This window comes from Protopterus annectens, chromosome 2.part0 (assembly GCF_019279795.1).
Source record: "Protopterus annectens isolate FY-2018-M chromosome 2.part0, PAN1.0, whole genome shotgun sequence".
NCBI lineage: Eukaryota > Metazoa > Chordata > Ceratodontiformes > Protopteridae > Protopterus > Protopterus annectens.
The window spans coordinates 700179368-700191589 of NC_056728.1; positions in this window are offsets into that span (position 1 = coordinate 700179368).

A 12222-nucleotide genomic window follows, 5' to 3' on the forward strand; every position below is an offset into this window, starting at 1 on the left:
TTGGACAGGTATGGGAAATGTACATTCTCATCAGCAGCTTTTACACTCAGATCGCTGAACTATTTTCCCCATTTTACCAGATTTCAGAGGGATCTCCTAAAGGAGCTAGGTGATACCCTCCAAGGTTCCATAGCTGGAGGGGTTCCAGACAAGGTAACCACCCAGCTTGCTACCTTAAATTCAGTAGTCAACAACTCTATGCGGCTCATTTCTTATGCAGCTGATGGTGCGAGTAGGGTAGCTGGTACAGGAATTACTCTGATGAGACATTTCTGGATGCGCCTTTGCGAGTTCGCTGAGCCCTTCAAGTCTTCCTTCACTAATGCCCCTTTTGACGGGTCATCCTTGTTCAGGTCAAAAGTTAGAAACTCTGACCAGGTGCAAACAAGAAGGCAAAACTCTGTCTGCCATGGGAGTACATTTTTTGCTCCCTATCAGGCCTTATCCCAAAGGCCAGAAGGATGGGAAAATGTGGTTCTGCAAATCTCAAAGAGCTTTGCCAGATGCATGTGGTGAATCTTCCCCCAGAGGCAGAGGGGTCAATAACAATGGAAGACACCGACCTCGCAGCAGAGGGGGGGGTCTGCAAAATCAGGGTGCTAGAGATACGTTCTCTGGCAGACCTTTCCAGTGCTCCTGAAAGGAGGCCTGCCTGTCCACCTCTGGAGGCAGTTGGGGGCAGACTATCACTGTACCCAAAGGCCTGGCTAAACATCACTCAAGACAAATGGGTACAGTCAATAATATCCAAGGGGATACAACATACCCTTCTCCACCCCACCCCAAAAACAAGATCAGTCCCAGGCATTCCACCCTGTCAAAGGGATCAAGCAACCCTAGAGATACAAAGGTTGCTAAGGAGTCATCCAAGAAGCCCCCGCAGACCAAACTGGATCCGGAACTTACTCAAGGTTCTTTTTAGTTCAAAAAAAAAACAGGGGACTGGAGACCCATCTTGCATCTCAGCAGGCTGAACAAATCCATAAAAAAATCAAAGTTCCAGATGGTGACACTGCAGTCTATACTCCCCTTTCTGGGAAAAGACAATTGGTTGTGCTCAGTCGATCTTCAGGATGCATGCTACCATATAAAAATGGACAGGTGATCCAGGAGACATCTACGCTTCTGGCTGGGAGCTAGTCATTACCAATTCTGAGCTCTGCCCTTTGATCTAACTACAGCCCCCAGAATGTTTACCAAATGCATGGCTGTAGTCACGGCTCACCTGAGGCAACTAGGATTCTGGGTGTTTCCATACTTAGATGACTGACTGCTGACCACCACCACTGAGCATCTACTAACCAAGGCAAGAGACGGCACTTTTCATCTTTGCTCAGAACTGGGCATTACCATCAATTTTGAAAAATCTGCCTTGTTACCATCACAGCATATTACGTTCATAGGAGCAGACTTAAACACAGACGACATGGTAGCAAGACTGCCTCACAACAGGGTACAGACACTGCTCCATCAAGTGTCCATCTTGCTCTCAAAAAAGAAAGCACAGACAAAGTTGATTCTAAAGGTCTTGGGCACAATGGCAGCAGCTATAACATTAGTACCTCTGGCATGTCTACTTATGAGAGTCCTACATTGGCTACTCTTCGCTCAATGGTCCATGCAGAAGTTACCCATGTCCCACAAGATCTTCATTATGGACTCCTGCAAGAAAGACCTATGTTGGTGGCTTCAATCTATGCAGGTAACTCTAGGCAGGCAATTCACTCTCCCTCAACCAGTAGCGAAAGTGACCACAGACACTTCCCAGATGGGGGGGAGCATTATCTGGAAAAGACCGCCCAAGGAACTTGGCAGGAATACAAGTACCATTGGCACATCAATGTCCTAGAGATGAGAGCAGTGCTTCTGGCATTGCAGGCATTCCAAAACTCTCTTCCAGCAGGTATGATTGCAATACAGACAGACAATATGTCGGTGGTGTGGTATATCAACAAACAAGGCAGAACTAGATCCTACCCCCTGTGTCGAGAGGCTCAAAGAGTATGGCAGTGGGCAATCTCTTCTCAACATTTTCTGATTGCAGTACATATTCCAGGGAAATCCAATGTGGTAGCGGACAAATTGAGCAGAGCAATTTGAATGCCTCATGAGTGGTCCCTAAAACAGGAAATTGCAAACCAGATTTTTCACAAGTGGGGCCAGCCTTGCTGTGATCTGTTTTCCATGTCCATGAATACCAAATGCAGGAGCTACCTTGCCCTAATACCCCCACTGGGGGAGTCACCAAGTGATGCACTCATTCATGATTGGCCCCCAGGACTCCTTTATGCTTTTCCCCCATTTCATCTAATCCCCAAAGTTCTACAGAAAGCCAAATCATTGAGTTGCAGGTTAATACTCATCGCTCCATACTGGCCTCATCAGATCTGTTTTCCTTTATTATGGTTCCATCTCTGAGAAGACCCGTGGATTCTGGACCCCGTACCAGATCTTCTGACTCATCAGTCAGGAATGCTCCATCCCTCTATCCAAACCCTCAAACTGACAGCTTGGCTGCTCTACTTCCAATCTTAGCCAGGCTTCCAGACATATCCCCTGCAGTGAGACACATTCTAATTTCAGCTCATAAGGCAACAACTAGAAAGCTTTATGCTAGCAAATGGAAAAGGTTTTCTTGTTGGGCCTTTAAGAATCACATAGACCCCTTCACAGCCCCTGTAAGTACAATTTTAGATTTTTTAGCATACATTTTTAATGAAGGCACAGCAGCAGCTACCATCCGAGTACAATTAGGCACCATATCTAACTACCACATTGGAGACATGAGACCAAAAATAATGTCTCACAGGTTATGCAAAGCTTTCCTGAGAGGTACATTCTTACTAAGGCCTCAAACAAGGGAACAACCAACTCCTTGAGACCTCAATTTGGTACTGTCTACTCTGATTCTCCCACCATACAAACCAGCTTCCTCTTGCCAACTAAAATTTCTAACCTGGAAAATAGCCTTTTTGATAGCCATTACTTAAGCTAGGAGGGTTCTGGAACTTCATGCTCTGTCCTGCCCTCCTTACTTAGTTTGTCACAAAGACAGAGTCTCCCTTAGAACGAATCCTTCATTTCTTCGCAAAGTATTTTCTGAATCCAACTTGAATCAAAACATTGACCTGCCTGTTTTCTTTCCAAACTATGGCAACAAGACAGAATATTTGCTACACCAATTGGATATCCACAGACAGTTACACTTCTCCTTCCATAGAGCAAATGAATTTAGAAAATCTGACCAGTTATTTGTTTCTTTCTCAGATGACAGAAAAGTTACACCAATATCAAAAGTTACCTTGTCAAAATAGATTACTGACACTATTACCCACGCATATAATTCTCAACATAAACAACCGCCAGGGAAGATTAGAGGCCATTCAACAAGAGCTATGTCAACTTCAGCCACCTTTCAGGCAGGATTACCTATGGACTCAATCTGTGCTGCAGCCACATGAGTCAAACCTCATACATTTATCACTCATTACAAAGTAGACGTGGCCTCCCGGAACAGAGCTTCCTCTGGTTCCACTGTTCTTTAGAGTTTATTACCTTGAGCCACCCAAGAAAGAAGGTGCTAGGGACACTGTCTCAACCAGCAAGAATGAAGGTGAGACAGGACAACATAACATTAAGAAGTTATGTACTCACCATAACATTCCATGTTTGTTGTCCATAATCTTGCCTTCATTCTTGCATCTCATACTCCTTCTCCCAACCTTCGCTCCTGAAGGATCGAGAGGAAATTTGTTTACTGGTTGTGAATTGTGTTCTCTGCTTCCCTTCTTGCCTCTTGAGACATAGACAAATAAGTACTACTATTGGGATTTTTGTATATGATTTCTAATGTGTTACTATTTTGCAAACAAGATCTGGGTCATTTTCCCCAAGCATGATGGGACAGGCACAGCCTAAAGCCAGTGGAAGCTCCCAAGCCCCAGCAAAAGGCCAAGCTGGAACCGATGCCTGGCTCTGAACCCAACCAGCAAGAATGAAGGCAAGGTTATGGACAAGAAACATAATGTCCCTTCTATTTGAAAGTTTGCCAGGAAAATATGAAAATCTTAGCTTAAAAATTATCCAAAGTTGTAGCTTACGACTTCCTGAATCTGATTTTAGTAGTTTCGGGTCCTTGTTGGTGAAATTAAATAAAAAATCCTGTCAGGAAAAAATGAAGACTGAAGAGCTCAAGAACTCTGCTGCTTTCAGCTTGCTATCCAAGCCACGCCCCCAGCAGAATTATTTCAAAGAGCACTTGCATAATTAATCATAGGCTTACAAGATGCTGAGAAAATAAATGTTGCTCTGTTAGTGTGTATCATTTTAAACTAAATAAGAGCAAGTACAAAATAAGAGTTGTTTGTCTGATGTAAACAGGAATGAATGGCTAATGGTGGCAGCTTGATAATAGGTAAATGTTTGTTTGTCTTTTCGGCTTTTCCCGGTTAGGGGTCGCCACAGTGGAACTCCAGTCTGCTAATGATTGGCAGTCAATTTTTTATGGTGCCAAGTGGCCAGCCCGATGCCCAACCTCCAGCGAAGGCATGCCCATTCACACATGTCTTTTGGAGGCCACTCAGCCGCGGGGAGGACATGCAGACTCCACACAGAAGGCACTCCAGCTGAGAATCGAACAGGAGAACCTCTTGCTGTGAGGCAACAATGCTACCACTGTACCACCGCGGCTCTTGATAACAGGTAGATACAGGGGCCAATCTTGATAATAGGTAGATACAGGGGCCAAAAAAAGGCCATACTCAAAACAGTAACATAAACAAGTAAATAAGCTAGTTGTGTTATAACTGGATGAAAGACAAAATGGTACAGCAGCCTTAATCTAATGGGGAAATGGATCCCTTGCCTTTGGGTCAAGAGCACGTCTATAAGCACTGCAAAGATATGCAAACATATAGAAATTTCATACATACTTTTATAAAAGTGAAATATAACTGGAGAGACTAAACCATTGCAAAGCATACTCTGGAATTCTTTATATATGGCACCTTCAATATTACAGAGGGTACTACTTAATCTGTAGGGGACAACCTGAAAGTGAAACACATACCCAACACAAACACCATAATAGCAGATATGTTGGCTAGGGGATATTTACTAGGCCAGGCTGAAGGTTTAGTAAAGCTAGAGATTCTCTATGAGATATGATACTGCAACTTCAAATGACACAGAAGAAAAAGTTAAAAAAACTGAGATATGCTGACAATGGCATAGAAAGGCAATTAATGAGATAGAAGTCATGAAGACAGGTTGTTCAGGGGAAAATCATTAGCTGTAAAGGAAATTTATGTTTACTTTACCTTCAAGGAGAACATGAGCTGTATTTATCACTTAAATTTAAAGATGACAAGATTAATGCTCCTAAAAAGTTAAAAGAAAATTTTCTAACAGAATAAATCATATTGTAAAATTGTAAAGTATGTGGATACAGTTATATGGATAAAGCCAGTAATATGATACCTTGACCAAGAATATCAAAACAGACTGAACAAGTGTCATAAAACTGTGCTCTTTGCAATTCATACCATACCAACAATATATGAGATGTAATGATATCTTACATAGTAGTAGTTTATCATGAAACAAATGAGCATTGATGTCTTTTTCTGTAAAAGAAGCTATACATCCAGTATGTGTGCATTGTAATTCTTAGTATATGAAATGTCTAGAATGACAGCTATCAGAAGTATCTGTGTGATACATACAGTGAAGTCTATATTTTTGTTAAGGTATACTGAGTTGAACCATAGTAGACAATGAGCCACAGCTGACTCATTCACTTAATAATAATAATGTGAGTTCAGATGAGTTTGATTAAAATCAGGCACTCATCTTTAGAAATGCATCAACTCTTTTATGAAACTTCTTTGCAAATATGTTGAAAATCAGCAGCTACTAGATAAGAATACAATCTCATGTTGTTATTCACTCTGTAAGATTAACATTTTTAAATTAACTAAACTTCGAATTAAGAAATATTAGTATTGGTTAAGCAGACATCAATGGCATTTTATAAACTTCCAACAATAGGCATCACCAGCACTGCTACCAATTTAATTTCATCAGTATCATACTTTCTGTCTGCTTCGCAACTGATAGAACAAAATGATTTCTACTGTAATGCTCAGTGAACTAAGTCAACATAAGTGCCTATTTTAGGAGAATAGAAAATGTTGGTATAAATTATGTCCTCGAGACCATTTAACTGAACTGTGAGGAGGCAATACATTTAATATATATCCATCTGTTCTTTTTTCTTGTAGAGTAGTAACTCATCATCCATTTGAACTATTACATTATACATCATATTTCTATTCATCCATATTATTTTACTAGCTATTGATATAATCCTCTGCACTCTACTTTACTATGAGAGAGCATTCACATTCAAGATTTCCCAGATTTGGGCACTGAATTCCTTTCTTACTCAATTTAATTTCTTCAGAAAAAAAAATTCATAGTATGTTATGTCTCCAGTTAATTTTCATTGCTTTTGCTTAATAAGTTCATGTTATACATATAACTGATATGTGAGTCAGTTCTTTATTTAATTCTGTAGTGATTCATGGTGGTTTGCAGTCACTCAAGATTGCATTCATTTTGTCAACTTTCAAATCACATTCAGTTCTATTAGTTTAATTAACCTAGTCACTAAATTTACTGACTAATTATTCAATATTTGTTACCAATACTTTTGCAAATCTGATTCGTGAGGATCAAATCCACAGACGTCCTCTATAAACAAACCTATCTGGACTATATTTAGTTGTGCATAATGCTCCAGCTTAGTTCTGTATTATTTGTTGACAATTCTTATCTTCTGTATTAGTAAATAGTTATATTTTTTAATACTTATGAACTATGTATGCCTAGAATTAGTTGAAAATGAATGAAGAACTAGACATGTTTCTTTTCACAGAAAAAATGGTATAACTTGGTATGACATTTTTCATGCGAGTTGTTACTATTTAGCAAAATGGTACGGCACCTTCAAATTGATGAAGTGTTTTCATGTTTTGGCATTGAGTCAGCAATGTACAGTATGTACATATTTCAAAAATATTAAGTCTTTAAAAATGCAAACTAAATTGGGTACATCACTTACTCAGGTTGATCAAAAGTGGGTATAAAGGAAGAAACACTTTTTGATTCTACGTTTATACAGACCTAAAATGATGAAGATTCATCACCCCAGTAAAGACAGTATTTACAATAGTAATAATGTTGCAATATGAAACTGCTGTAACATGGCAGTTTCAAAAGAAAGTGTGACATTTTAATAAACCGACGTAAAAAACATAAAAAAGAAAAGATAACCTTTATGAATTTGACATATAAAAACATGTTGCAGTTTTTCCTTCTAATTCAATTCCAAGAATTTACTTGCTGTGGTTTCAGTTTTATTTAAATAAGTTCCTGTCCTCTTCCATTTTGTCTCACCATTAATACATGAAAAAGCTAGTGTTACATTCCTAACAAAACAGTACAGTTAGCACTGTGTTTTTTTCCTTATAGACAAATCAATTCAGGATTTATTTTTCCTTTGAAAATAGTCTTTCTTCTAAACACAGACATGCGCATACATTTTATGAAGCCATTGAAAGGACATTCATTTAGGTAAGCTCTGCTGATCTAAATCACTTGTGACAGGCTAAATTAGTAGCAAGATCTCTTCAATACAAGTCACTGGTACATTTTTGTATAGCATTTCTGATGATAAATCCATTAAGATCTGACTTATAAATCTAGCTGGGATATTGCTTGGATTGCTATGATACTCATTGTGTATTTCTGGATGAAGGATTTACCTCAACTGATGCATGCACATTTTTTGAATATATACTGAAAAATTGCACTGTTAAAATAGAAATGGCCAGTGAATCAAGAAAATGTCTTGTCTCTGTGTGTTATGACAGTGCCTGTGTGCGTACATGTGTATGTGCATACATGTCAGTATGTGCATATGTGTACTTATCTGTATGCGTGTGTGAGTAGCTTTAGACTAGATTCCAAAAGCCAAAAGAAATTTGCACTATCGCAGGGCACATTGCCAATAATCACATAGTATATGTAATATAGTCAATTCAAGAAAAAGAACAAAGTAGATTGCACTCAAAATTGAAGCTTTTTATTCTTGTTGTAACTGATTGCAAAATGCACTTAATTCTGTAATGTGCAATGACCAACTGATGCCAGTTTAAACCATGACTAGTGAAATACACCATCACATAGAGGGCAGAAAATTGCAGAGGCTATAGGAAGCATTAGAAGGGAAAACTGATGGAACAGATTAACAATTTCAAGTATCTGGAATGGGTGGTTGAGGAGAAGGGAAGTCTTAATTTGGAGGTCAAAGCAAAAATCAGAGGGGCTGCAGCAAACTAGAAAGGAGTGTCAAAGATTAATATGTGAGAGAAGAATTCCAAAGAAGTTGAAAAGTAAGGTGTACAAAACAGTGGTGTGACCATTACTACTGCATGGTACAGAAAGTTGGGCAGTGAAGGCAGAGCAGTTGAGGAATCTTAAGGTGATAGAACTGAAGTGCCTGAGACAGGTGGTAGGATGCTCACTGGGGGTCAGGCAAAGAAACAAGGACATCAGAACAGAAGCCCAAGTAGCTCCAATTGCAGCAAAGGTCAAAGAGATCAGATTACAGTAGTGTACAGATGTATCCAGGAAAAGAGACGACAATGTGGTGAAGAAAATTTGGGAGAGAGAGGAAGAAGACAAGAGGAAACAAGGACATCCAGAAAATAAATGAATGGATTATGTGAGAGAATACCTGCAACAACCAGGCATGACTGCTGAAGAAGGTAGGAGGGTGACATTGAGTCGAGACAGATGGCATCAGTTTGAGATGCACCAGGCCCTGTGTAGAACATGGGAAAAGGAGAGTTAATGTTAATGATTATGATGATGATGATGATGATAAGAAGCACAAGAAATACATTTACATTAAATTACAAATACACTGGCAGTCACACAGGAGGGGATCTATTGGTCATGGATGAGGAGCAACTTCCTCTACTCTGTGCAGCCATCAATCAATCAGCTTGGTGTTGGACCAGGCTTCAGTTAGGGCAGCTCTCTGATCAGGATATAACAGAGAGGTACAGACTAGACAGAGAAATAGTGCAGACTGTATGTGAAGTAAGTGTGCCCACACCCCCTTGCAGTTTGTGGGGAAACCCTATCCCTCTAGTGACAAAGCTCTATTTATCACCTAGCATGCTACCTTCTGTGACATTCAAATGTCATATGGATGACAATATCAGAGTGTCTCAAGCCAGCATGCCGTAGACACATTCCAAAGTGTTATTTGTCATAAGGCAAGTGAGTGGATTACATTTCCATTGATTCTGCCTGACTGGCACATGGCCATGGAATGGTTCTATGAAATCACCATTATCCCACCTGTCTATGGTGCAATTGGATGTAGCCACTTACCAACTAAAACCCCTTTTGATGTAGATGCTGACCTCTACTGTAACTGGAAGAGGTGGCCATCTCTCTATTTTCAGGAAATGTGCCCAGCAGAATGCATTATTTTAAATCTTATTGTTTCAATTTCAACAGTCTCCACAATGCTTCATTCTGGAAGCATAGTTACTTTATGTGATACTTCCAATGTGAAGGCATTAGTGAAAGACATCTTATAGGTTCATAGGTTCATAGGTGTTTACTAGGCTAATGACCACAAGGACCTTTTCATGCCTAGTCATGCATTCCAAATCTCTGACAAGTTCTGGTACCCATGATAAAGCAGGGGATTGGGAGACAAAGCATTTACAAGCAGGGGCATGGGAAATGAACCATTTACAGGTTGCCTGTGTCCATTAGAGACTTGGGTGCCAAACCAGGGATGAATTTCTTCATCCAATTGTCCAAGTTGCATTTGAATTGAGTTAGGGAGGAACACTGCTTTACATGGATGGGAAGCCTGTTCCAAAGACATTGTAGTCTCTGGCATACATAACTGTCTCTCCAGCAGGTCCTATTTATACCAAAGGCAAGGTTTAAGTCTTTAGAATGGGAAATTCTGGCACTGTTTGTTCTGTGGATATGCAGGAGGTCCATCAGAGTAGGGTCTGACAATGCCTTGTATGCCAGGCATAGATCTCCCCTCAAAAGCCTGTAGGAGACAGAATACAGGTATAGGGCCTTATGGTGGTCTACATGGGAGATTTTACTTGTGCACTGTATTATTTTAGTGAGGAACCTCTGTGGACATTCCAGCTGTTGGATATGCCTAGTTTGGTACATACCAAAGGGGGCACTGTACTCAGTGATAGGTCTGATGAATGCCGAATGCAGCAGAACAATGACTTCCTTGGACATAGACACCATACCTTTGTTTATAAGTTGCACAACATAGAATGATTTCCTCAATACTGTAGACATGTGACGGTCAAAGGCTAGATTGCTGTATATATATATATATATATATATATATATATATATATATATGTGTGTGTGTGTGTGTGTGTGTGTGTGTGTGTGTGTATGCCCTTAAGTCCCTGACTACTGGGTCAACTCTAAAGGGTTGTGTTGTCAGTATGATAGTTATCAAGGGTGGATGACTTGTATACATAAAACATTGTGTAATGAAGGATGTTGTACATACAACATATATAAGAATTGTTAATGTTACACCTGGTTAGAGCCGACCACAAACTAATCACCTTGGAAATCCACCCCCCTCCCCCTGCAAAGGTAACCACCATGAAAAACTTCTCCAAACCTAACTTTGGGCCCCTAAAAACAGAGGTGGCTAACTTCACGGCACCCATGCAAATGGAGAATAGTTGCATGACCACCGAATCATACACCAATGCACTGTACGAACACATACACAAATGCATGGATCTTGCCATACCCAATAGAACCAAGACACTCTTCTGCAAAAAAGGAAGCCAATCTTGTGGTCCCCTGCCACAAACAAACTCTACAACAGAAGGAGGAAACTGATGCGGAATAAGGGGAAGTCCCAAGACTGGAAAAACTTCCTTATCAGCCTCAATAAAAAGTTGAGATCCCTCATCAAATCCTCTAAAGCTAGCTATGAAAACAGAATTGCAGCAGATAGTAAAGACAACCACAAGGCCTTCTATAGTTATGTAACGAATCTCCACGGCAATACCCAGATTTCCTTTGAACTACTACACAATGGTACCTCCTATACCAAGCTAACAGATATTGCCAATATACTAGCTGACAGATTCAGTGCCAACTTTACCCCTCCCCCCACCCACAAAGGACCAATCACAGTAGATTGCCAGGTACCCAGTATTACTGCTGCACAGGTTAAAACAGCACTGTCCAAGGCCAAGAATACAGCTTCTATGGGACCTGACAATATCCCTGGCTGTGTTCTACATGAACTACAGATTGAACTGGCACCTCACCTGTGTTCCCTGCTCAATGACAGCTTCACCTCAGCCTTGTCCCTACCGAATGGTGCACTGCTACAGTCATCCATTTCCACAAAGGAAGAGTGACTACAGACCCTTGGAACTATCACTCCATTAGTCTGATGACTCTGAAATGCAAAGCTATGGAACGCATCATCATGAACCTAATAAACAAGGATATAGGGAATCTCCAAACTCTGGATCCTATACAGTTTGGTTTTGTGAAGGGCAGATCATGCCTGCTCAACTTGGTCAACTTCTATGAGTCAGTCACCAGAGCTGTGGGTGAAGGCAAGGTGGTTCATACAGCCTACCTTGATCTGGCCAAAGCCTTTGATACCATTCCCCACTCAGGAATCATAGAAAAACTCACTAAGCTAGGCATCAACCCCTGTATCACTAGGTGGGTTGAAAAGTGACTCACAGATAGAACCCACAGTGTGAAAGTAGCTGACTCCAAGACAGACTGCCGACCAGTCATGAGTGGAGTCCCACAGGGTTCGGTCATGGGTCCTCTCCTGTTTAGTATCTACTTCTCTGAAGTCCAGGCCAACATGAAGGGACTCTGGCTGACAAAGTTTGCAGACGATTGCAAGTTGGGAACTATTATTAACTCCCCAAGCAATGTAACATTCTACAGAAAGGCCTCACTGACACCAATGACTGGTGTCAGAACCATGGCCTTAAGCTCAGTGCCAAAAAAATGTGTCATCATCCCCCTTGGGAAAAACCTGGTTCCCTTGAATTATCACATTGATGGTAGTCCACTGAACACAGAAGGCATTATAAGAGA